The sequence below is a fragment of the Leptopilina boulardi genome, unplaced genomic scaffold (assembly GCF_019393585.1).
Source record: "Leptopilina boulardi isolate dan_hultmark-lab unplaced genomic scaffold, ZJU_Lbou_2.1 LbouV2_372, whole genome shotgun sequence".
Classification (NCBI taxonomy): Eukaryota; Metazoa; Arthropoda; class Insecta; order Hymenoptera; family Figitidae; genus Leptopilina; species Leptopilina boulardi.
The window spans coordinates 1,216,143-1,242,494 of NW_026137943.1; the positions used below are offsets into that span (position 1 = coordinate 1,216,143).

The window sequence follows — 26,352 nt, forward strand, 5'->3', positions numbered from 1 at the left end:
TTTACCAACAGATAATTTATGAAATTTTTCTATCTTGTAAACAAGAAATTTATAAAGAGAAGTTAAGAATAATAAAATAGAAAACTTTTCCTTTGAAGTGAATAAGAGATCAGTCTTTATGGAAAGATAAAAACTTCTTTTGATGCTGCATCTCTCTAGTTGGGATGGGAATTTATTCTCGTTTGCATTAGAAATTACTTTGCTTTTCAGAGAAAACTACAAGTGTTTCTTGGTGCAAAAGGACTGCACCTGGTGCACGACTGCCTTTAATTACTCAATTAACCCATTCAGTTGCGCTTAACGTCCCAAGTAAAGGAGTGGTCTTTATCAATTCAAGTGTAATTATACTAGAGCAGAGGTGAGAATAGCAAATGCAAATTTAACACAAAACGCCTCCCTCTGTTTACCAAAACTATTTAGAAAATTGCAATTTATTAAAATTTTACAAAAAAAAAAACAACTATTTTATATTCAACAACTTTAAAATGTTATTTGCTTCTGTAAATAGAAAGAATTCGATTATATTTCCAATATAAATAAATCCAATATTAATAGAAAATAAATTTAATTAAGTTTCATAAATCAAAGTAAATATTAACGCGGAAAAATATATATCTGAGGAAAAAAAACAAAACCTGTCACGGATGATTGAAGCGATATAATTAAAATTAAATTAAAAAACAGAAAAGCTTGTATGCAAGAAAATATCAATGTTATCACGATACCGATAAATTATAAATCCGTATATATATATAAATTTTGTTGTGGTTTTGCGCGCAGACATTATGAGAAATTTGTTGCATGAATACACAAAGGAGTCTACTGCTGTTACCCTAGAATTCATGATTACACGATATTGGGAATGTTCCTTCGAAACGTTTCTCCAGAGCATCCCATTTCGAGAAATGCATCGTGGCACAGGGAGAGAGAGAGAGAATCTCATTAAACCTTCATATGACTTTGAACCCCTTGCCTCCCCCCCTCATCTCTTCCGTCCGCTTTTCCTATCTTGTTTCCATCCAGATCCTTTTATCCCTCAACCTTCTGCAAACAGTTCTATACGATTCTAGTTGCCATTCCAGACAATAGATTCTGACCATTGTGATATCGTTATACTAGGAATTCGGCGAAAAACATTTCTCAGCAAAAACAAACGTGAAAAAAAGTTTAAAAAAAATAGAATTTAAATATTTGTTTATTATTATAAATGCTTTAAATATTGTTCCACAAATATTTGCTTTCTAATTGAAGGCCATGACGATCCTTATGGAATTAATGAATATTTTACGTGTCTAAAATTTGGTTTCCTGAAACCGCTTAGTTATTAATAATTAAAAATTTCCTAACGGAATTGATTAATAATTTTCATATCGGAATTCTTTTTAAAATTACCGCTTTTAAAAAAATGAAATGAAATAAAACGTAAATGCATATGCGATTATAAGGATAATATTGTAGTTGTCAGGCATAGAATGAGCATCAATAATCTCTCTAGAGTCAAGAATAACAAGAGGAGAATATAACGCGGTAAATTTTAGTATAGTCGAAGAGAAACACAAAAGAGGCCCGGCTGACAATTGTCACATTCTTCTTTCGAGTTCGACCACGGTGGTTCGGTAAGGATTGCTACCACGAATAACATTCGAATGCCCTTATTGTCGCATATATATATATATATATATATATATATAGCAGCCAAGAGAATTCCTTCCCTCTAGCTTCTTCAAGACCATCTTTCCCCTCTGCATGTCCATTGTGATTCGCCTTGGGGACCATTGTAGTTTTTTCGCGAAACTTCACCTTCACAGTAGCATAGCTTTGTAAAACAAGTTACATGTATTAAAAACACCTTTAGAACATTTCAAAAGCACTCATATAAGCCTATTCATAAATTATATAAATATATTCATAATTTCTAACCGATATTTACATTCCCTGTAAATGAGATTCATTTCCAAAACATACAATACATTATATGAATAATATATTACTTTGATTCTCTTTTCAGTAGTTTTCTTCCTTTTTCTTCGAGGGAATAATTAAATTCATGTATTGTATTTTCATTACATAAATTAAAAAAAAATGTACTAGCTACTTTAAATAAATTTACAATTCTACATATAAAATATTGTTACATTTTAAAATAAAATATTTCTATATTTGAAATTTGATAAAACAGTAATATGACAGGGAATATTGTCCGGAGATTAATTGCAGTACATCATTCGAGTGTCATATAAAGTTATTGAATTGGAGGAAATAATTGGCTGTAAGTGACGATTTGAGTCACCTTCCAATGTTGCAATCAATTTTCTCGGATCCTGTGGGAAATCGAGAGGAAGCGATTCATATAAGAGAGGACCGTTGAGTAACGGTCCATCGAATATTGGTATAGAGATCCTTCTCTCTCTCTCTCTCTGTGTGTGTGCTCTAGTTTATAGCTAAAATCCCGAAAGGCGGACAATGAGGTTCATCAATCAATGAAACTCTCGGAGAGAGGAAGATTTGCCAATTCGCTAATTATTGATATAATCCGGACTTTGATCATCATTCTCGAGATTATAAATTATACCAATTTGGCAATTGAAAAAATTGCGTTCATTACAATAATTAAATTAGTTTTTTTTTGTATTACTCAAAAAAAAAATCCTTTTCTATACTTACTCTTACTACTCCTACTTACGATTTAGTTTTCAAAAAAACACCCTTTTCTATACTTACTTTTATTACTCCTACTTACGATTTAGTTTTCAAAAAAACAACCCTTTTCTATACTTACTTTTATTACTCCTACTTACGATTTAGTTTTTAAAAAAATAACCCATACTTACTTTTACTACTCCTACTTACGATTTAGTTTTCAAAAAAAACAACCCTTTTCTATACTTACTTTTATTACTCCTACTTACGATTTAGTTTTCAAAAAAACACCCTTTTCTATACTTACTTTTATTACTCCTACTTACGATTTAGTTTTCAAAAAAAACAACCCTTTTCTATATTTACTTTTATTACTCCTACTTACGATTTAGTTTTCAAAAAAAAACAACCCTTTTCTATACTTACTTTTACTACTCCTACTTACGATTTAGTTTTCAAAAAAACAACCCTTTACTATACTTACTCTTACAACTCCTACTTACGATTTAGTTTTCTAATACCTAATTTATTAATCTTTTGCCTGCTGCATCTGAAAAAGAAAAATATTTAAAATTAGTTTTACTTTAACATTATTAAAACCTACCTTACATCGATGATTTTTCTGCTGCATCCTGTTAAAAATAGACCAAGAATTTGAACACGTTTACGATTTAGTTTTCTAATAAACAATTTATTTGATCGCTGATTCTTCTGCTGCATCAGAAAAAGAAAAATATTTAAAAATAGTTTTATACTTATTAGCATTATTGAAAGCAACCTACCTTGACTCTTCTGCAGCATACGAAACAAAGGCAATTCATTAGAAATACGTTTACGATTTAGTTAAAAAAAAAACAATTTTACTCTGTTAATTTCTCCTCAGCTGCATCTGAAACAAAAAGGAAATATTAAAGATTATACAATTTCACTCTGTTATATTATTACAAACCTGTCTTAAATCGTCGATTATTCTGCTGCATCCAATTAAAAATAGTCTAAAAATTAAAACACTTTTACGATTTAGTTTTCTAATAACCAATTTATTGATCGCTGATTCTCCTACTGCATCTGAAACAGAAAAAAAGTTGTGTAGTTTCTGTTGATGACAATTTACAATTGATATGTGTTTCATATTTTTCTATACTTTTCACTTCTCCTATATAATTGTAATTTTTGCAAAAAAAAAAACTTTAAAATTTTTTTACCTTAGTATTACAAATTTAAAGCTAATTGTCTTTTCCTGACTTCTCCTTTCTCTTATGTATATAGAAATCGAAATCTGCGAAGCGGAAATCGTCTATTATAAGAAGCTGGGGATTAGTGGTTTTGTCGGCTTCTTTAAAAGATCTCCGATTCTAAGTTTACTTTTGAGAGCTTTCGTCATTCATTACGTCTCCGCCGTTCATTCGGAAGTTAATCTTCGGTGTAAACAATTTCACATCAAAGATCGACCTTAACTTTACGGGACACTGCTAATTCAAACTGCGACGAACCAAAAAAAAAGAAAAAAAAAATACACAGCAGTTGGAATTAATGAAAGGAAGGATGAGAAGTGAAGTAGAGGAAAAGAGGAACTTTACAATTTTGCGATTGGTAGTTCTAGCCACTTCGATCGAGTTCTATAGTGTTCCTTTCGTGGTGTGCTAATTTCCGGTCTTGCCATCGTATCGTTTTTTATACTCTAGAGACGACACTCTCAAGAATGTACAATAAAAAAAAAAAAATCTCAATTTTCCTGTTACTAATAAAACCTTCTTGAAAATGAGACTATTTTTCAAATAGAAAATATGTCTATAAATTTTAAATAAGAAAAAGATTATTTTTCTATATTTCTCAAGTCATGGAATATTTTATTTATTACAGTATATTGATTATAGTTTTATCGTTAATCTTTAGCAAACCAAAAAAAAAGATGTTATCATAAACTAAAAATAGTTTGCTCATCAAGCGAGCAGTGTCAATCGTGTATTCGTTAATTTTGCCTTATCCGTTTTTAATGATTAATTTACTAGAAATTCACATTATAAAAATACACATTGGATGTCGATTATCTTGTAAATAGATACTTGTATACTTTCTGAATTGACTTTTAATATTTAAATTTTCTCATGATGTTATTTTGAGTATATGTAAAAAAAAAAGAATATCATTGTAAAATGTCATTTAATTATTATGGGTATTTTTCATTCTTAAGGATGATTTATGAGGTGGACTTTATGTTTTGAAAAAAAAATTCGTCATTAGGGAATGAAGTTGGACTGCTGAGTTCGGCAAACTGTAATTCAGTAGCGTGATGTCATGACTCAGCAATGGTCTCAGCATTCACTGTATTCGTATATCCATGTCCTGAGTTAACATTGATACACGCAATATTCTATAATATCTTTTAAAATCGATCTTATATCACATTCTCAGATTGGTTGATTTTGTACACTTAAAAAAAAAATTTTTTGGAAATTATTTCACGCGGATATTTAAAAAAAAAAATTGTAATGTAACTTATAGGTTATGTTTCCATTTGAAATTACAATCTTTGGGTAGTTAATAAATAAATAATCATAATAATGACAATTTGTTTCTAAATAAAATGTTAATTAGAAATTTTGCTTTATGTTACAGGTAAGAATCAATGGCTTGGTAAAAATGGATCTTTACACAAATAATAAGTATTATGTAAAATATTCTTACTTTTTATAATATAAGACTGAATAATATTTCAGTAGTGACTGAAACTAGTTAACATAGAATCACATTTCAGTGATAAAATCCAACGACACTAGCGCTGCAAAGTGAAACTAATTGAACTTAAAAAATAATTGCGCGCGATTTTTAAATTTTCAATTTTCTGATAAAAAAAAAAACGTTGATTATTTCTTTTCAAAAATTATTGCAATGAAAAATCGAAAATAAATTTTATCGTAAAATTATAAAATGACGTAAAATATTTTGTCAACATTTGTAAAATAATTATTTTCCTTGATGTTATCAAATGTTAAAGGGTCATCATACAATGAAAAAACAATTTTTATTATTGTTTATTAAAATTTATATTTATAATTCCTTTAATTTATTTCTTGTTATAATTGTTTTAAAATGACTTTTTGAATATTTAACAAATTCTCCAATATCATGGAACAATTTCTATATATTATATTGTTTTACGAGAAAGGAGATCAGTTATCGTTTGACACCAATCGATAAATAGAGTTAATCATTTGCAAAGTCCTTGTAGGAATTTTAACGAGAAGATAATTTAATGGACGAGTTAGGAAACTTAACCTAAAGTGGGACATATCTATACTGTATATTAAAACGTCGATAACTTTCAAAGTTATATCTATATCGGAAGTATAAAAGTATATGTATATATATATATACTTGAAAAGCACGTGTAAACACTTGTCGTTCTTTTTTTATAGTTGTATCATGAACTATATTTACACGTTTTGGTAAATAACCCCTTTGACCTAGAAGAACGTGACGTGAATAATTTTTTATTCTACAGCCACATTAAAATCAAAATTACTGAATTGTATTAAATATAATTTTTTATTTACAATTCGAAAAATTAATTAGAAGATAAGAAAAAGTATTTTTTTAATTAAAATTTTGTTTATTTTATTATGATATTCAAATTTTCTAAAATTGGGTTTCAATTGCATTAAGATTTTCCATATAAAATTGAAGTTGCTGAAAAGGGTGATTTTGGAGTTTCCCAGTCGCTGTAGAAATGGAGCAAAAAGAGGATGAGACAGGTGCAACATTGAGTAGAAAATACGCCCACTTGCATCTGCTCTCAGGTCTCTCTTGTCATGAGACGCTGTACATATATACATTTATACTTAGCAAGGATTGCAAATTAAAGCTCCGTTCATAGAATCGTAAGGAATAAGACGAGGAAAGCTTGTTGGTTTCGAGATTTAATTTTTCAATTTTCGCTATACGAGCTTCCTTCTTCGTATCGTATATATATATGTGTTAAAATTGCCAAACGATATAGAATTTGTAACTTCTATTCATGACTTCTTTCGAATTTCATCTTGTGAAAATAGGAAAAGAAAATTTCTTTAAACTTTTAAAAAATTTTATTTTTTATTTAAAATATAATTTTGTAATTTTATGAAATTATTCTCCTAGGTTACTTGAATTTCGAAATAAATAGTTACCAAAATTGTTGTGAGACACAAATAATCAACGCGCATCATTAGAGCGCAACTGATCCTTGCGCTTAGCCAATAGAAAGCGGACATCCCCACTTCTAGCTAGTCGCAAGTATTTAAGCAGCTTCACTGAACTCCTCGTGTCATTCGAAGTGGTGGCATCACGCCAAAAAAAAGTTCCCTTTATATTTAATTACAGAAATCATTCTCTCTTTAAGTTTACTAACAGGCAATGTAAAAAAATAATTTCAATTCGTATTAAAAATGTCTATTAATTAAATATTGAATGAAATTTTATATTAAAAAAGATATATAAAAAAAAATTTTTTAAAGAAAAAAATCAGAGTCATTTTTTTTTGCCTTTTTTTGGAGTCTGCTCTTCGATGAAGATATAATCCCGATCGCGTGCTGGTAGTTATCAGATTAAAGTTCGGCAGGGCAAATTGTAGTTAACTAGATTCTGATGAACCTCATACGGAGTGAGACGTGTACGTTGAACCGAAGTTTGCTGTGCTATTAGGAACCTATACTCGACTAAATTCGATATAGACCCAACAGGTTTTGGCTCACTATAGTTTACAGCATGAAGCCAGCAGGTGTTTTAAACTCACCAATTGTTCAATAATTGCCCCCCCCCCTTCCTTCCAAAAAACAGAAAACCAAATGCATCGTAAAGAAAATTTTTTTTAGAATTAATTATCCTACAAAAAAAATTCATGAAAATAATTACAACAAGGGAAAAAACTAATTCCACTAAGTTTATGTATATTATGAAATCTAATTTGAAAATTAGTAATTTTTCGTTAATTTATTATTGAAAAATTATTATATAACAGAAATTGAAAGTCTCACAGGATTGCTGGGGAGAAATTTGTGATTGGATTATTTGTAATTGAGTCTTGTCAAGTATTGATGGAAAAGCTCATTTCCGCTAGTTGTATAATATTGTACACTGTAATTATATATATATATATATATATATATATGGAAGACAGAAAGATTGGACATGTTTGTCCACATTGCTAATGCTCTCCCCCAGCTTCGATTCGCAATATACAAAAGCATGAATACAAATGCAAATTTGATCATCTATCCAAACAAAACATTACATCAGTTTGGCTGCAATTAAACTCGTATTCTTGTTTCAACTAAGCCGATAAAAATATCGATTCGACACTTCAATTGCAGGACCTATTGGGCAGTGAGAGTAATTTAATTGAAGGGAAATAGAAAATACAACGAATGTCTTTCAGTAACATGAAAATACACATTTAATTGATCTGTGTAATATTTTATTTACAAATGATATAATTATCAATTTATCTTTTGAATATTTATACATATATATTTCGCCTTGACAATGAAGATTGTATATTACTTAATAAAGATGTTGTTTCTAAAGAATATATATAAGAGAGATAATCAGCATCTAACATATAGTTGAAGGCCTTGACTTTGTCTTTTTTCTCTCTGGTATTTTGATTTCAAGTTATGATGCAGAGAGAAACACGTAACAATCGTATATACGCAACGCAAAGACTAATTAGATGAATATAATTATATATATTATTTTGATAATATGTTGTTTTAAAATTAGTTGTGAATATTTCTAATTATATATTATTAAATTCAAAGGAAACTTGCATGATTTTATTCTCTGTTTTTAGAATGTTTATTTTTCTCAATGTTCTTATATGACCTTATTGAGTTTCAAGGCTTTCGGATTGTAATTTAAAATATAATGTAAAAAAAAATCTATGTTCTTGAATTTTGAGGTTATGTTGGAAACTATTCTCACGCCGTGAAAAGACGTGACTTTAGCCAAATGTCTATTTTCACGCCGTGACTTTAGACGATTATCTATTTTCACGCCGTAAACAGACGTGAATTTAACAAAATGTCCTTTTTTGCGCCGTGACTTTAGACGATTGTCTATTTTCACGAAAATATACCTTTTTTTTTGTTTTTTAAAGTTTCTCCTTATTTTTTTCACGAGAAAAAGAAAATAAATTTCACCCATCGAAAAATAAATTCATCAGTTTACTAATTTCTCTCTCACTTTTCATAGTCCCCTCAATTTATATAAATGAGCATAAATTACAAAATTCATTTTGAATAGCACGAGTGTAAAACTGTTTTGCATTGATAATTTCGCAATGATTCGGTTTATTCGGTTCAATAGATGTTGATTATCGTCCTTCATTTTCAAAAGGCTGTGTGTGTGTTGTATAATAATACAACCACAAGCTGTCAATTAGATGATTCAATTTTGTATTTCGTTATAATGCAAAATGACGATAAATTAACTGACATTTATAATTATTTTTCATTTAACTGATTTGTAAATACTATAGTCATATTTTATAATCTAATGTAGAGAAAAATTTCTACAAATTCTGTTAAAAAATTATTTATTGTAGAAAATTATATCAAAAAAAATTTTTTTTTTTTTTTTCTTTCCTCATGTTAAGAAAATAATTTCATCCGCCTCGATCAAAAGTCGAGGACCGAATGACGTAGAGCGCAGCTTCACGTGGCATTAAAGCTAAACTTCGTTGGTAGTCGGAATTGTTCGGCTCGAGTCGAACTCTTAAAACGAGTGAGCTCCATACAGACAACTCCGATGACGAAAATATTCACCCGTCTCCAGTAGTGTAGTGTTCGGTTGTTCGCCAGAGAGGAAGGTTTGTGTTTTTCACAGTTTTTTTTTTAAATTTCAAAAAAAAGAAAGAAAAAAAAGAAAAACCGACCTCTCAATGTGACCGATTAAAATAAAAAAATTTTTTTCTATTAATTTTCTGTGTGAAGTGAGTTTGTGTGCAAAATTTCAAAAAAATCTTATTTTAAGTGTTAGTGTAATATTCCCCTTCTGTAAATGAGGGTTAGGGGTTTCCGTGTTTTTAAAAATCTCAACTCTCTCTCTCTCTCTTTCTAATAAGAAAATTAACAATTTTTTTCTATACTACTAATTACATAGGTTTAAAAAGTTCATTCAATAAAAAACGATTTATTAAAATTGAGATTAAAAATAGAATTAATTGTGCAACGCAATTTTTTCATAAAAAATTTCTGAATATAAAGATGAAAAAAAAATTTTTTAATGTAGAAATTATTTCACTATCTCGAAAAATTCTTCAGATAAAATATTTACAAAGAATGAAATAAAGAAGATAAAATAGATAACTAAAATTACTCATTAAACATTTGATTTTTAAATAATTTAAATTTATTTTGAGAAAAAAAAATTAGAAATAGAAAAGTGAAAGCAAAAAAAAATCTTTGAAACTGAGTTTATTGAAAAAGTCCTTTGAAAAGGAAGGTATAATTCAAAATAAGGTTGAAAAAGAGAAGGAGAGTGAGCAGGTATATATCGGAACACGTGTCCCTATGCCACCACTAATAGACCGAGTGGCATCTTATCAAACAAGTGCATTTTGCACGTACGAGACGAAAGATCGGACGTTGCTTGTTTAGCTCTCTTCTTTTAAAAACGAATAAAAAAAAAAAAAATACTTATTCAGGAAGAGAATCACGTGCAGTCCGCGTCATTTCGTTGGAATTCCTTGACTAGTCAACTTGGAAATAAAAAGAAAAAAAAAATTGAGCCACGTACATCTGGAACCTCTTTTTCCGTTGATTTTAGGATAAAAACCGGTTTCTCAATGCGCCAACAAAAATAGGCTTTGTACTTTAAAAAAAAGAATTAGAATTATATGTCTAAAAAAATTCTTATTTGATTAAACATTTAAATACAAATGTGTAATTCAAAAGTATTTTTAAAGATAAATTTTTACGAAAGATTTTTTTTTTAAATCCTATTTCAATAATAACGTTATTAGAAACATTATTAGTAACTCACGCGCTCTAAAGAAAGGGACCTTAAAAGCAAATGAATTTTAGAGGTTAGGTTAAAAATTCCATAACCTATAATTTTTTGCTTCTAAGTTACCTTTCTTCAGTGCGCGTCACTTAAATATGTAATTAATAAATTAAAGTAGTTAATAAAATAATATTCATTCATAAAAGTTTTTACCATTAGGGTATTTTTTTTCCAACACCTTATGGTGATATTTGTGTTTAAAGTCCTATATAAACTTTAACATAAAACGGACATTCCTGCCACAAAGTTCGATTCTTAAAATCTTTTTTTCACATTCACGTTTTGCTTCACGTGAAAAGAAATGAGAGTCGTAAAAACTTTTTTTTTTTTACTAAAAAGAAGTAAGAAAAGAACTTGTAACGAATTAATGGAAATGGAAGTTACTTTATATTTATTTTGAAGAAAAAATATTTCTACAAATTTAGGAAATTTTTTAAAAAAGAGTGATTTTTAAGCAAATAGAAACAAAAAGGAAATAGAAAAAAGAAAAAATGTAAATCAGGCACACAAATTTTAGAAACGTGTGGCAGGGGTGTTCGTAAATTGCAAAGGCTACAATTAAATGTCTACTTTAGTATCCTGAAGGCGTAGGGGTGTCGCAAAGACGTTCGGGACTAAATAAGAAAGAGAGAGAGAGAGAGAGAGAGAGAGAGAGAGAGAGAGAGAGAGAGAGAGAGAAAAAAGAAGGTACAGAAAAATAAAATAAATAAAAACTAAAGAGAAAATACAAGAGATCCGACACCAAACTCGTTGGGGCAAAAGCGACCAGGACTCTCGAGACACAGGTATTCCAGTGTCGCCTGTATACATGCATACATTATTATTGTTATAAGTCCCGGCAGCAGGTGCAACGTGGAAACCTCATACCCTCTTTTCAAAAGTTGAACCAATTTTGACTTGCCCACCCGCATAGTTAGTCGATATATATATATATATATATACATACTTTAATGTGCTGTGATAAAAATTCTGTGATATTGTGCGTGCAATAATTTTTTATTTTCCCAGGCCTAAAAAAAAATAAAGGACATTGTTTCTCTTTCTCTCTACAAGACAACAAAAAGGTATGTACAAATTCTTTAATCTTTAAAAAAAACAAAACCAGTGGAAGTTATAATTATAAAAAAATTTTATCAAATAATCCAAAAAAATTTTATATTTTGAAAACATAAATATAAAAAGAAATAAAATGTACAAATTTTTTGTCAATGAAAATTTTTCTTGATCGTAAAAATTTCTTTTTTGATGTATTTCCCCACGTCAAGTTGACTGTGTCAGAATACCCAGACATTCAAAAAAAAAAAAAAAATAAAATAAAAGAAAAGTTTTACGTCGACGTTATCATTCGAACCCAGAATGTGCAAGTTTTGCAGAAAAACGGAAGCAGAAAGCGGTAATAATTCTTTTTCAATTTTTGCGCATGTGTGGAACCTTCTTCTAAACCGCCAGTATATATAGATATTTCTTATCATATTATATGACCTGTCGTTATTTGTTACATCTAGGTGAATTCTCACTCTGTATCAGTTTTGACTTCCTAATGCGATTTTGTATATGCACATTATACATATAGAAACGTCAAAGTTATATAGAAGCTTGTTAACAAGTTACTTCCAACTAGCTCTTCACAAAATACTTTACTATACTATTACACTATATACATATATATATAAAGTTCAAACTTCACTTGTAACAGTAACGTGTAATTATATACCAAGAACTTTGGAAAATTTTTTAAATAAAATTTTAAGAATTAAATTTTTTTTGAAAATTTAATATGAAAAAAAAAAACAAAAATTATTGGTTTAAATACAGAAATTATTAGTTCAAATACAAAAATTATTGGTTGAAATAGAGAAACTATTTGTTCAAATACAAAAGTTATTAGTTCAAAAAACAGAATTTATTGGTTTAAATACAAAAAAATTGGTTGACATACAAAATTTATTAGTCCGAATACAGAAATTATTTATTCAAATACAAAAGTTATTGGTACAAATACAGAATTTATTGATTTAAATACAGAAATTATTGATTTAACTACAGAAATTATTGGTACCAATACCAAAAAATATTGGTTGATTGAAAATGTTGGTTCAAATACAGAAATTATTGGTTTAAATACAAAAAAATTGATTGAAATACAGAAACTATTGGTTTAAATACAAAACCTATTCTTTCAAATATAGAAGTTGTTAGTTTAAATACAGAAATTATAGGTTTAAATACAGAAGTTATTAGTTCAAATACAACAAAATTGGTTGAAATACAGAATTTATTGGTCCGAATACAGAAATTATGGATTCAACTACAGAAGTTATTGGTCCGAATACAAAAATTATTGATTCAAATACAAAAGTTATTGGTAGAAATACAGAATTTATTATTTTAAATACAGAAATTATTGGTATCAATACAAAAAAAAATTTGGTTGATTGAAAATGTTGGTTCAAATACAGAAATTATTGGTTTAAATACAAAAAAATTGATTGAAATACAGAAACTATTGATTCAAATACAGTACCTATTTTTTCAAATACAGAAGTTATTAGTTCAAATACAGAAATTGTTGGTTCAGATACAGAAACCATTTGTTCAAATACAGAAATTGTTGGTTCAAATACAGAAACCATTTGTTTAAATACAGAAGTTATTGGTTTAAATACAAAAAAATTGGTTGAAAGACAGAATTTATTAGTCCGAATACAGAAATTATTGCTTCAAATACAAAAGTTATTGGTACAAATACAAAATTTATTGGTTTAAATACAGAAACTATTGGTTCAAATACAAAAAATATTGGTTCAAATACAGAACCTATTCTTTCAAATACAGAACCTAATCTTTCAAATACAGAAGTTATTGGTTCAAATACAGAAACCATTTGTTTAAATACAGAAGTTATTGGTTTAAATACAAAAAAATTGGTTGAAATACAGAATTTATTAGTCCGAATACAGAAATTATTGCTTCAAATGCAAAAGTTATTGGTACAACTACAGAATTTATTGGTTTAAATACAGAAACTATTGGTTCAAATACAAAAAATATTGGTTCAAATACAGAACCTATTCTTTCAAATACAGAACCTAATCTTTCAAATACAGAAGTTATTGGTTCAAATATAGAATTTATTGGTCCGATTACAAAAATTTTTTTTGATTCAAATACAAAAAGTATTTGTTCAATTTGAGATGTTATTGGTTTAAATACAGAATTTATTTGAGCTAAGTAAATATTTATTTCATAATAGTCAAGTAACCAATTATTTGAATCAAATAAACTTTTTTATTTTTACAGTTCTTTAGACAGGGTTATTAGTTTTTTTTTATTAGAAGCACTTGATCTGTTTTCTGTCTTCATAAATATTCTAATTTTCTTAATAAATTCCTCTTACCTTTAAGTATTCATTTTAAAAATTGAAGAAATTTTATTACAAAAATCTAAATCTTAAAAACTATTTGAGTCATAAAATTGGTTCTTGTGGTACATTCTCTAATGTCTATTTTATATTTTTACAAATGCTCGTAATAATGAAAAAGGTTAAGAGTTTACATTATACGAAAGCTTTTAAAAGTATGCGTACATTGAAAAAGTTATCCAAGTCTGATAGACGGACATACAGTGAGAGAAAGAGAGATAGAGAAAGATTATACAAAAGAGAGATAAAAATAGAAAGTAAAAGAATGGAAAAGGTAAAAAAAAAAAAAAGTAAAGAGAAGACTCCCCAAAAATTCAAATGTGCTCGTTCATGTTATTGCAAAGTCTGTTTTATTCCACATTCACGTGTAAGTCCAGATGCATGCATAATTTAGAAACAATAAAAATTTCTCCAATCGTGAAAGCCCAGAGAATCTTGGTACCAGATGTTTCATGAATTTTATGAGTTTTTTTTTTTTTTTTTATTAAGACAGTAACACTCTCTCTATAGTTAAACACTTTTGGTCAGATTTCATTTCAAGGATTTTTTTCTCAAAAGTTAGTTTTTCTCTTTACGTTTAATTTTTTTTTCCAAAAAATAAAGATATTATTTTTAGGAAGCTGTTTTTGGACTAATGGGATTTTTAGAGTGTTAATAAAAAAACGAAAGAGTGTAATTGTCATATATTGACGAAAAAAAATGGTATTCCATCATAAAAATATAGATGCGGTGAAATTCATATCTCGGGTTTCATGAACATATACGTGATGTACTTAAATTCCATAGTGAGAGGAGGCGAATCGCCATTCATGACATGTAGATGTACGTGTATAGTGTCCAAGAGGTGCAAAGGTGGATCGTAAATAGATAAAGCTTTTACTTGACCGCACTTTATTGTTCTCTTAATAGTCAATCTTTCTATAATATTGACATTTACTGACATTTCACTTATTCGTTGGGTTTTTGTTTTCTTTCTCCTTCGAACGAATATGAAAAATATTGAATTCAGCTTTAGTTTTGTAATTTTTTCTATTTATATTCGTGTTATTGAATTTTCAATCTGGAAAAACTATCCAAGGCATGAGCCTTGGAGAGGGGTTCTCCAATCAGAGCGCATGCCTCCCTTCCCTGGTGGGACTCCGCCAACCACTGCGCTTCTCTCTTCTCCCCTCCCTTTCTTTCACAATCGTATATAAGGCGTCGGTGTCCCCGAGCGCAACGCAGTTCACTGTCAAGCGTCACACTGTCAACATTGTCGTAGCGGAAAAAAATTTTCTCTTCAAAATCCCATTGTTTTTATATTTCTACCAATAGCTATTTAAAGAAAGCTTTCATCAGCGTTATTTCTATTTTTTTTTTACAAAACTTTCTTTATAACTTTTTTTTAAGAACAGAATAAAGTTTGAAACCTAAGATACATAAATTGGCTACTTAGATATCTGGTAGGCTATAAAAGGAAAATGGTTAGAATGAGGGTGGGAGAAGAAATCGTGGTTTTTTTCAAGGTAGAAAAAGTCTGAGCTACCTGAGAACTTTTCCAATCATACCATCACTGAACTCTCTTTCGTTGGAAACTGTAAGAACGTAATGAAAGATCAGGAAAGAAACTCTAGACACGAAAGTTTTCTCAGGTTGCAGTGAAATCTTTTTTTTTCAACTTCCTTTTTTTCTCACCCGCCCCCCCCCCCACCCCTTTCCTGCCCAACTGAAAATCTCTGGACAGCGAGGGAAGTTTATTCAATTTATGTAATTGGACGAACAAGACAAAAATCTGACGGTACTACCTTTTGGTCAAGTTAAAATGAATTAGTACGAACTGCTTTCTTATGTAAGACAAAAGAGAAAACTGTCTTATTTAATTAGACATCTTCTTTCTTAGGTAAAATTTATTCTTTTTGTTTAAGAATTGGAATTTTAATTTAATTTTGATATTAGAAGTAAATGAATTTTTTTAAATTTATTTTCGAATATAAGGGCATAAATATCTATATGTAGTACAATCTGTCCTCTAGTTTGTACGGTTGAAATGGACGGGAAGTTGTATGTTGTGTGTATTCTAGCGAACTGCATTTGCAAGTTGCAACTAACCCGTCAACCAGCTCAGTTCAAGTTCATTGTTGCGAGTACTGATTAGAGCAGAGCTTTATTGTTCATCGTGTTACAAGCAGGTGACTCGTTCTCCTTCCATCTCTCTCACTCTCATTGTTATCTTTGAGTCAAGAGGATAAATCTACGTTTCGCTTCGGATTCCCTCTTACATATTATTGCTAAGAAAATAATCTTCCAAATATCACAAGTTTTCCTTTTAAGTGTTAATTGCAACAAAAATTATTTTTTACGATCACCTAAAATTTTCCCAACATTATAATTTAATGTCATACAATAAATAACATAGAAAATATTAAAAATACAACTTCCACTGGGTTTTGAAAAAAAAACAATTAAATGTAAGATATATTATTTCATCTCCTTCATCTATTGTCATTATTGATATCGCAATTATAATATAAAACAATTATTAATTTTTGTATTTGTAAAAATTGTTCACTTTCTTACAGCGGAAATAATTCTTAATTCTTAATATATAAATTAATTCTAATTCAAAACTCTTTTTGAATTAAATTCAAAATTATTCAATTGAAAATACTTTTTTTTTAAATTAACTTTTTTTTTTAATTTATAACAGATATCTCTTTTTTTTGGTCTCTTTTTATTTATTTGAAATAAAACTGTACAACGGGACTTAAATTTTTTAGAGCGTAAAATACTAAAGCGGATGTTTTTATTCTTATTATTTTAATGGAAATTATACTGGATTTCCGGGAGAAGTTCAAAAATATTTTAATATTTTCTACTTTAGATGTAACTTTTAATGAAAATTTACAATATTAATATATAAATTATATATTATAAATTCTTTCCCAATTATAATTAAATTATCACTAAATTTTAATTTCATTCAAGATTCAAATTTTATTAAATTTTGATAAGAAAATAAAAATTAAATTTTTTTTTTTTTTATAATTTCTCTATTATTTTGACAATTTTATTGTGTGAAATAATAAACAATGAGGAATGTCAAAATTATTCAAGTGTGAAATGCTAAGCGGATGTTTTTAAATCTTAACGATTTCAACGGGAATTCTCTGTCAGTGTCAGAGTTCATGCGAAATAGTATCAGATACGTCACGACAAAGAGAGAGAGAGAACATTTAAAGCTAATCTAATTCGGTCATTGTCGCGGTTGAGAAACTTGTCTCGTTTCAAATGAACCTAACGGAAACTTTTAACTTTTCTGTCCCACACTTTCAGACTATTTAAATATTCAGAGGAATTTATATAATGTGTCCTTAATTTCTTTAATTTTCAGTCAGTGACTCAACTAATTAATTAATAAATATTCATATTAGAAATAAACTTTACTTAAGTCATGAAAACATTTTTTTTTTAAATATTTAAAAATTAAACTACTATTTTTTTTTAACTGTTAAAAATTAGGAAGTGAATATTTGAAAAATTTATTACTATAGAAATGATTAATTTATAGTATGAATTTTTTTTTTCACACATAATCTTAAAATTGTCCAAAATTTTATGTCAGAATATTAAATCAAGAGAAATTTGTTGAAATAATGTTGGAGTTTATTTTTTATGGGCATTTTTAGAGATAAATGTCATCTTATCTGCGTATAGAACGAAGCTTGATGGAATTTGCAGAAGATATGCGAAGGATCGTAAAATCCTATGGTATAAAGCTCGCTCTTTGTGTGATAAATTAAGTTCTCACTTTATCTAAGACAAATGTAACGTTCACACTAACATTTTTCTTCGTTCTTCGAACTTTTTCTTCTTCCTTTTTTTTATGAACCTTTCAATTGTACGTTTAGTGGAATTATGTTGGACAGTCGTTTTTTTTAAAATTAGGATAAACAATACAAGATAGTAAAAAAAAATTGATTATAAAATGTGAATTCAGAATCAAAGTGGAATTATATTTTGGTTATCTTTTGACATGAGGAGGTTGAGAACACTGCGCGCGCAGCACGGGAGTAGTGGGGATAACGCGCGAACACCAATTACACTGCGTGAATTCTTCCCCACTCCTCGTGAGCTCAGTGTTCTCAACTTCATCATCAAAACACTTCAAAATATCTTAACTAATGAATAAAAACATGGAATTTTTTTTTATTTAAATAAATTTTATTTTAATAGTATTTAAATATTTTATTTAATTTAATATTAATTAAAATAAGATTTTTAAAATAAGATTTAAAAAAAAAAATTTTTTTTAAATTAATTTAAAAATTGCATATACTGGAAAATATCTTAAATAAAAGTAAGACATTATAAAATTAAATGAGTGATAAATTACTATTTATCGATAAGTAAAATAATTTATGAGTTGTTTAAATTTATTTTAACGATATGTTAAATAGAAAAACTCGAATAAGGAAGAAGATGGAAGTGTGACGTTTTGTTAGAGATTATATACGAATTGTTTTGTTTGCATGTAGATTTATGCTAATAAAGAAGCCGGGTCTCTCTTTCTCTTGAGAAGTATATGTACGAAATTAATAGACGCATCGCGCCCAGCTGAGGCTTAAAATGACGTTAATGGACGCTTTTGCTCGTAAAATTGTGGTCTACTGGCTAATGCTGATATTCTAAGGCCAAGTCGTTTGTAACTTTAAAGTAAAACATAAACGTAACCCGTTTACTGCCAACACAATTTCAATCATTCATATTTAATATTCACCAAAAAAATTTTTCATTTAAAAATATTTTTTTTTATTTCTCTAATAGAATTAGATTTTTTTTTTTTGCCACAAAGAGATTATTTGATTTTAATGTTTTATAGTTGAAGAAAAGTAAAGAAGAATAAAATTCGAGAATAAAGAAGCAAAAAAAAAGAGTAAAGCTCTCGAAAATGATAAAGTTTGTAGGTGAGGGTGGGAAAAGGGTAGATTGCAAGTAATGGTTTGGTAGAGAGTAGCAAAGGCGTTTGGTATTATGAATATACATGCCTTGAAACGCGAAAGGTGTCTACCTCCCTATAGCACGTTATGTACTTTTACTCTCAGGAAGTAGCAGCCATAAGGGTATTAGCATTTTACTGGCAAACTGTTTCAACGTTAAAGGATCCAACCAAGTTTCATAGGGGAGGGAGGGAGAGTGTTAAAAAGAAACTGTTTCTCTTTATAAAAGTTGTGTTTGATTCCACTATCATCAAACAAAAATTTTATTTCTAACAAAAATTAATTCGTTAATAATATTCTTCTCGTATTAATTTTTTATTATAATGCAATTTTATCAGAATATATATATTTCCGTTTAATAAATAGTTGTTAACTGTAAGAGCTTCCAAATGGAAATGATTTCTGTGCGTAGCGTTCTGTATTTATAGGTACATCAACAGTCGGAGGCGATTGGCTCAACTCGACGAAGGGTGGGGAGAATTGCTCCCACCTAGCGCTGAGCCAATCACGCACGACTCGTTCAGTCGTATAAATATACGGTGCACGAAATTAGGGGACGGCATATCGATTGGAGAACTCTTACTGTTAAGATGTACTTTAAAATATTTAAATAACAAGACTTATTAAATTCTAAAACAATTTTTGAAATTATCAGCAATATTTTTTTAAATTATCATTCTGAATTAATTGATTGAAAATTACGTTTATTGAGGTAACGAGAAAAATATTATTCAAAGATTTAGCTTTGATGAAATATTTGGATGAGAGCATCTGATTCTGTATTTGTATTTTAAACGCAAGCCAGGTCGTTTGGATCCAGTTTTCTAGATCGCTATTTTGGTATACGAATTGGTTCTCTTTGTTCAACTGTTCTACCACATGTGTGTATATAAATTCTATTATTATTATTATATTATTGCGTAATGACGCGTTACTTGTTCCAATTAATGGTATTCTGGGAAATTTTCTTTCTTCATATATTACAATGTTACCATACCTATTAATATCTTCAGCTTAATTTCATAGACTTTATTTGCGTCAATTATCTTGTGATATTTTCATGTTCTAACAATTACGGAACAAAAATTCAATAAATAATTTGACTTTTATTAATTTATCGATAATTACTTTATTTGTAAGACTTTCTTGAATGACTATAAAGTTTGTTATATAGAAATTTATTTCCATCGAATTAAGGTGTTTTAGATTTTGAGTTTATTAATTGACATTAAAAACTTTTAATTTGAAATTAAAATTATTATGAACAATTAAAAATTAATTAAAATATATCATTGTTAAGGGAATTTAAATTGAGAATTTTCCAAAAAAAGTAAAATTTTGTTTTTATTTATTGGCATTGCAATTTATTTACTTAAATTTCCTATCTAGAAAAGAGAGAAAGATTCTGTTCTAATTTCATGGCTCGCGACTATCGAGGTTGATAAGCCAAAGGAGAAGGGTATATTCGGTTTTCCTAATCTGTCGTTGACATCGATTGGCTTTACCAAGATAGTCAATGCGCGAGAAAACTCCTCTTGACTGTTGCGGTTCCAAGAGAGTTCCAAACAATCAATATTTAAAATATAAAAAAATATATAATCGAATAATTTACACAAATAGTTTTGTTCTTTAAATTTTTTCTGCATATCAAAATTGATAAAAAAAAAAAAAAAAAATTAATAAACTTTATAGTGATCATTATTATTCGTTTTATTAAAGTCTGAATATATAAATTTTCTCCTTCTTTTCAGTAAAGCAATTTCGTTCGGCTTATAACAGAAACAGTATCATAATTTTCCTTCTTTCTTTTTTCACAAAGGAAGAGAAAAGAGGAAAAAGAAAAAAAAATTAAATCACTCGCGGTGGTTTGAAGCAAAAGTAAAACTCATTCAGGAAATAAATTAATTTAGCTTCTTGCTCGCGAAACCGATTTACAAACGTTTATTAAAAATTAACTTATATATATATATGTTCTTTGAGATATTTCACTATAACGTCGTTTTAAAATATAATTTTGTTCTTATTGTTTCTTTTTTAAACTTGATTGTTTCTTCTTCTTCTTCTTCTTTTTTTTTGTCTTTTCTTTGAATTTCTCTCCTTATATAAAATATTCATTTAAATTAATATTAAAAATTGTAATTCTCGTGAAAAAAAAAAAAAATTGTTTCAGAAAAAGTTGAACGATTTTTAAATCCATAATTTTCTTATAATTTATTTCCTTGACTAAATTCAAGTTCAATATTCGTCCTTCGCTTCCTCCCCACATTGTGTCTAGTCTTTGAATTTCTTGCCAACCTTCTAGGTCAAGATCCTCAGGTATTATTTCTCATTTGGTGTCCTTTCACTCTCCAGCAGCTGATTGTGGCCGCACAGAAAGAACTTGGTATTTAAAAAAAAAAAAACCGGTTTCTTGGTACCGTCGCAACTAATAATTTCTGAGGCGACAAACTTTTCTTATTCTTTGTTTCGTCGGACTAAAAAATTACTAATAATTATCGTTAAATAAATTTCACCTATGATTCCGTAGAATTTTGAAACTCATCATTTAGTAAAATATCCTTTTTTAAAAACAGTGAAGAAAGAAGTAAGAATAAAAAAAAAAGAAGTAAAACACATTTTAATTTTGTTTTCGAAAGATCCCATACACTAATTGCCCGGATTTAAAGTATCGTTAATTAATTTAAAACTCTGTCCTTATAATCAAACACAACATTCACGACTGATTTAATTTTAAGAACAACCGGAACTCCATAAATGAAAAATAAATTCAAAGACTCGTATAAATGTTGAAAAGAGATTTTTGTTTTTACTCTTTCTTCTTTGAGAGGTTAAAAAAAAAATTTACAATTTCTCACTTCTTTACTTTCATGAGTTTGCTACTGCGGTTTTTCTTCTTTTTGGGTCTTTAATTTTCTTCCTTTTTTTGAAAGAGTACTTTTCCTTTTGTATTTTCAATGATTTCTATATATTCATTTGCGGCTTTTAACACTTTCTCACGGAAATATATATATATATATATATATCTCCCTTTAAATTTAATATGTATATAATATATTTAAAAGAATTCAGAATGAAATTCTCCTCTCTAAATGGAGTTCATTGAAGCAACAACTTTCATGGTTTTATTTATCCCAAGAGTTCCGTTATCGTCTGATTTAAAAGAAGTGATGAATATTCCAAAAGCCACGCTGACACAGTAGAAATGGTCTTTGAAAAAAATTAATTTAAAAAGTAAAATAGTGACTCTCTGATGCTTTTTTGCAAATTGAATATTTATAAAGTTGTGTTTTATTGGATTTTAATTGTTATTTTGTTAGAATTCGAAATTTCCATCAGCCAAGGATTTCTAGTTGAAAAAAGAAATATTGTCTGATATATATATATATTTGTAGAATTAGGTGCTTGGTTGGTTAAAATCACGTGCAGCCTGAATATATACTCAAGCTTTGTGTTTCATTACACCTCCTGTTAAGGATTCTCGTTAGTGCTCTCACCTCAATGTATGCTGCCTCTAAGCTTAGTCTCTCTCTCTCTCTCTCTCTCTCTCTCTCTCTCTCTCTCTCTCTCTCTCTCTCTCTCTCTCTCTCTCTCTCTCTCTCTCACTCTCTCCAGCCTCACTCTATGGAAGCTTATATCTAAATTAAATCAAATTTACTCAGATTCTCAAACATTTCTCCAATTGTTACGAGAGATTTCAATTATGATCTTCAATTAATTTTATATTTTATTCAAAATTGCTATTGAAAATCTCGTATCTCTTTCTCTTTCTCTTATTATGATATAAAATTAATTTTTTTCTGTATTAATTATTCAGATTCAAAAAGGAATATATAAATAACTTTTTTAAAAAAAAATATTACAACGTTCCTGAAGGTATATTTAAAAATTCAATTTTGAATTATAAATATCAACAACAAATTGTATCTCAAAGGAGATCTTTCGTAGAAAATATATTCATTTTTCTTTTTTATATTTGTTAAAAAATTTCATATTCTTGAAAAATTATATAAAAATTTCTTCTCGATCGGGAATAGATTTATTTTGCGCACTTTTTAACTTTTTACGAGCATTTGTTTCGAAGAAAAATTCAATGATCCAAGTGGGAGTTGGTATTTTTTTCAAACTGCAATTTTTTTTTTTTTTTTTTTTTCCCTCTCATTCGAATGTTCCAACATATATCACACGAGAAATTATATAGAGTATATACTATTTTTTGTCGTAAAAAAAAAAAATTACATATATCTTGAAAGAAAATTATTGGTATAAAAAAAGTATATAATATTATTGCTCTTACGATAACGAAAAATCGGTATCCTCACTATAAATCAATGTCAGTAATGGAAAATTTTTATCGCAACTAAATTTTTAATGATTCTTATAAAAAAAAGCAACTACCAAAAATGGCATTAAAAAAAAAAATATCGTTTTTACGTGAAAAACAGTTACTTTTTATTACTTAAACAACAGAAAATCCTATTTCAACTTTGTGATAAAATAATAATAATAATAATACAGCAAATAAAATTTCCAATAATATTTAAATTGGTAATAAAAAAAATTATTTTTCTGAACATTTTAAAAAATAAAGTATATCATTAAAAAAAAAAAAAGTGTTCTATTATTTTTTTGAAAAATAATAATTTACAACGTTTCAGAAATATAATTAGTCGTCACGATAAAATTGAATGTCAGGATATTGAAAGTGTTCTTTGTGGTCTCAATATACACAAAAGAGTTCTCTTCGCGTTCGCGTTATTTGCTCTTTCGATTCATTTCCAATGTCTACCCAATTTCCACGGGGTATTGGATATCTCGTTTGAATGCCTCTCTGGGTCGAGAGGCTGTGCTTTATTTTCAACAGTAAAAAGCAAAATGGAAATATATCCCCCAAATATAGTAGTTTCATATACGCGGAGCAAAACTTTAGATTCAACTTTGATTATCTTCATTGGTCCATAATGCATATCTGAATTTTTTCCTTTTACTCGAATTTTAAATAAAAAAAAAATTTATATATTATGAATTATAAAAAGAAATCCACAAATATAATTATATTGTTGGAAATGGAGAGGGAAAGTCAGATAGTGGGAAATGTAAGAGGGAAGTTGTTTTTCGAACCATTGCAGCAGGTGTGAGGGTTGATTGGCAGCGGGTAGGATAAGTGAAGTTTGTTGAAAGTTCAGCGACGCGGTAGAAACTCTCATATTTCGTGACATACCCCTAGGGAACGAAACGACCGTTCCACCATAGGTTATAGTAACTTTTCTCGGAAAACTGAGAGCTTTTAAAGGCGCGCGCGGACCAAAGTTGGTAGCTTACCTCGTTTTTAAGTTGGCTTCCTCTCTTGTTACCTTCAATGGGTGGCAAATTTAGCGAGTTAAGCCAATAATTTTTTTTTTTTTTCTTCAAATTCTTGCTTCTTATTAGCTTTCTTTGTTTGTTGCTTTAGTAGAGTAATAAATATGATAAATTGTGGTCTTTTATATAGCGAATGAATGAAAATTTTCAAAGTTAGTAAATAATATATGAGATTCTGAAAAAAATTGCCTCAGAACTGAACGAGTTACCGTCATAGAAATCTACCTTACCGACTGATGGTAAAACAGTTTTATATAAAAAATTACCGACGCAGAAATCTACTTTACTGACTGATGGTAAAACAGTTTTGAAAAAGTTGATAAAATTACCAAAAAATCTTTACCATCAGTCGGTAAGGTAGATTTTAAGAATTAAAACTTAATGTAATACAATGAAACCCACGTATATCGAACCCGCATAATTCGTAATAGTTATTCGAGAATGCATATTCTCTTGTTCAAGATCGAATTTCTCTATTCTATAATCCAAGTTTTCTCCGCTCTCTTGAGAGATAAGAGAAGTCCATGATAACGAGAATCTGATCCTTTGCCAATCACTGCGCTAAAGTTTCTAACTGACTCGTAATTAGTGATCATCAAGGTTTATGCAATCGTTAATAAAATTGTTTTCTTTTGATATATTTTTATATTTTGAGGAAAAAAAAAATTCAAAAATTTATTATTAGGAAATCATTAGCATTTTATTTAAAAAGATTATTATTTTATTATTTTTTTATTATTTTATTTTATTATTTTTTTTTATTATTTTTTATTTACAGATTATTATTTTTTTGTTTATAAATTTGAAAAATATATTACTTTAATTGTACTTCGTTTTAAGTTACAAAAAAAAAAAATTTAGCTCGTATATAAAACAGACTTTAAAACAGTATTTTTGTTTTTTTATTGTATAAAATACAGATACACGTGATTGAATTTAAATATTATACAGAAATAACAAAAAAATATAAGCAAAAACGTTTGACGGATATAAAATTTATGATATAGATCTAATTTAAAAGGTTTGAGTGATGAATATGGACCAAGTACTAATGGAAACGACTCATCTCCAATTCATGTTGAATGTTTTAAACATCTCACAAATTTTAACTGGAAATTGCTTTAAATTAAATTTACCTTTAACGATAAAAAAAGTATTGTTTAATTTTTCTTTATAGTTAACAATTTTTTGTTTGCTACTTTATTAGATAAGATAAGATTACAAATTTATAATATAAAGTTGACAATATTTTTACAAAGAAAAAAAAAAAATTTTTTTTCCTGTACATAAGAATTTCAGACAGTAATAAAAAGTATGGAATCGGTCTTTATAAAAATGCAATCGATCATACTTGTTTTTGATGCTTCCGGCCATTATCAAGATTTTGGTGCATATTAACGTCAAAATGCAGTGATTGATGTTTGGCAATAATAATTTTTTTGGTAAAATAAAGAGGAACAAAAAAAAACTAAATCAATAGGCCTTAAGGGTATATAGATTATGACGTCATTTACTGATCGTGCCGTTAAAAAATTTTCAGAAATTTGTTTAATAAGAAATAATTTTTGCCTTTTTAAAATTATATATTTTTTTCTTTGTTTTGAAATTAAAATTCGTGGTAAATTATATTCCACATGTTCTTTATCTTATGATTATTTAAGTTAATCATGTTTATACAATTGAACATTTTATGTATAAATTATTTCTGTACGTTAAATTAATTATTATTATTATTAAATAATAAAATACAATTTTTTAAATAAATGGAATTTTAGAAACAAAATATATTTATATATATATATAGTTTCTTTTCTATCTATTTGAGAAGCCACAAAGTTGAACTTATTGATCTTTGTGGAACATAAAGAAAAACTTTTTCCTGATTTATGAGAAAGCTCTTACAATAACTCCTGTGGG

General features: G+C 28.1%; 1 protein-coding gene across 7 annotated transcripts in view; it reads left to right on the forward strand.

The window, feature by feature from the left end:
• Positions 1–26,352, forward strand: part of LOC127287709 (mannosyl-oligosaccharide alpha-1,2-mannosidase IA) — a 187,269-nt gene that overhangs the window by 119,541 nt on the left and 41,376 nt on the right. The window contains exons 1-2 of one of the 7 annotated variants that reach the window (XM_051314787.1): positions 9,450–9,607; positions 11,256–11,744. The exons of 1 other annotated variant lie outside the window; for it this stretch is intronic. The gene's annotated coding sequence lies outside the window, so the exon portion shown is untranslated. Of the gene's footprint in view, positions 1–9,449; positions 9,650–11,255; positions 11,745–26,352 lie in introns of those variants that run through there. 5 more of the 7 variants (XM_051314789.1, XM_051314788.1, XM_051314791.1 and 2 more) reach the window with 5 other exon arrangements.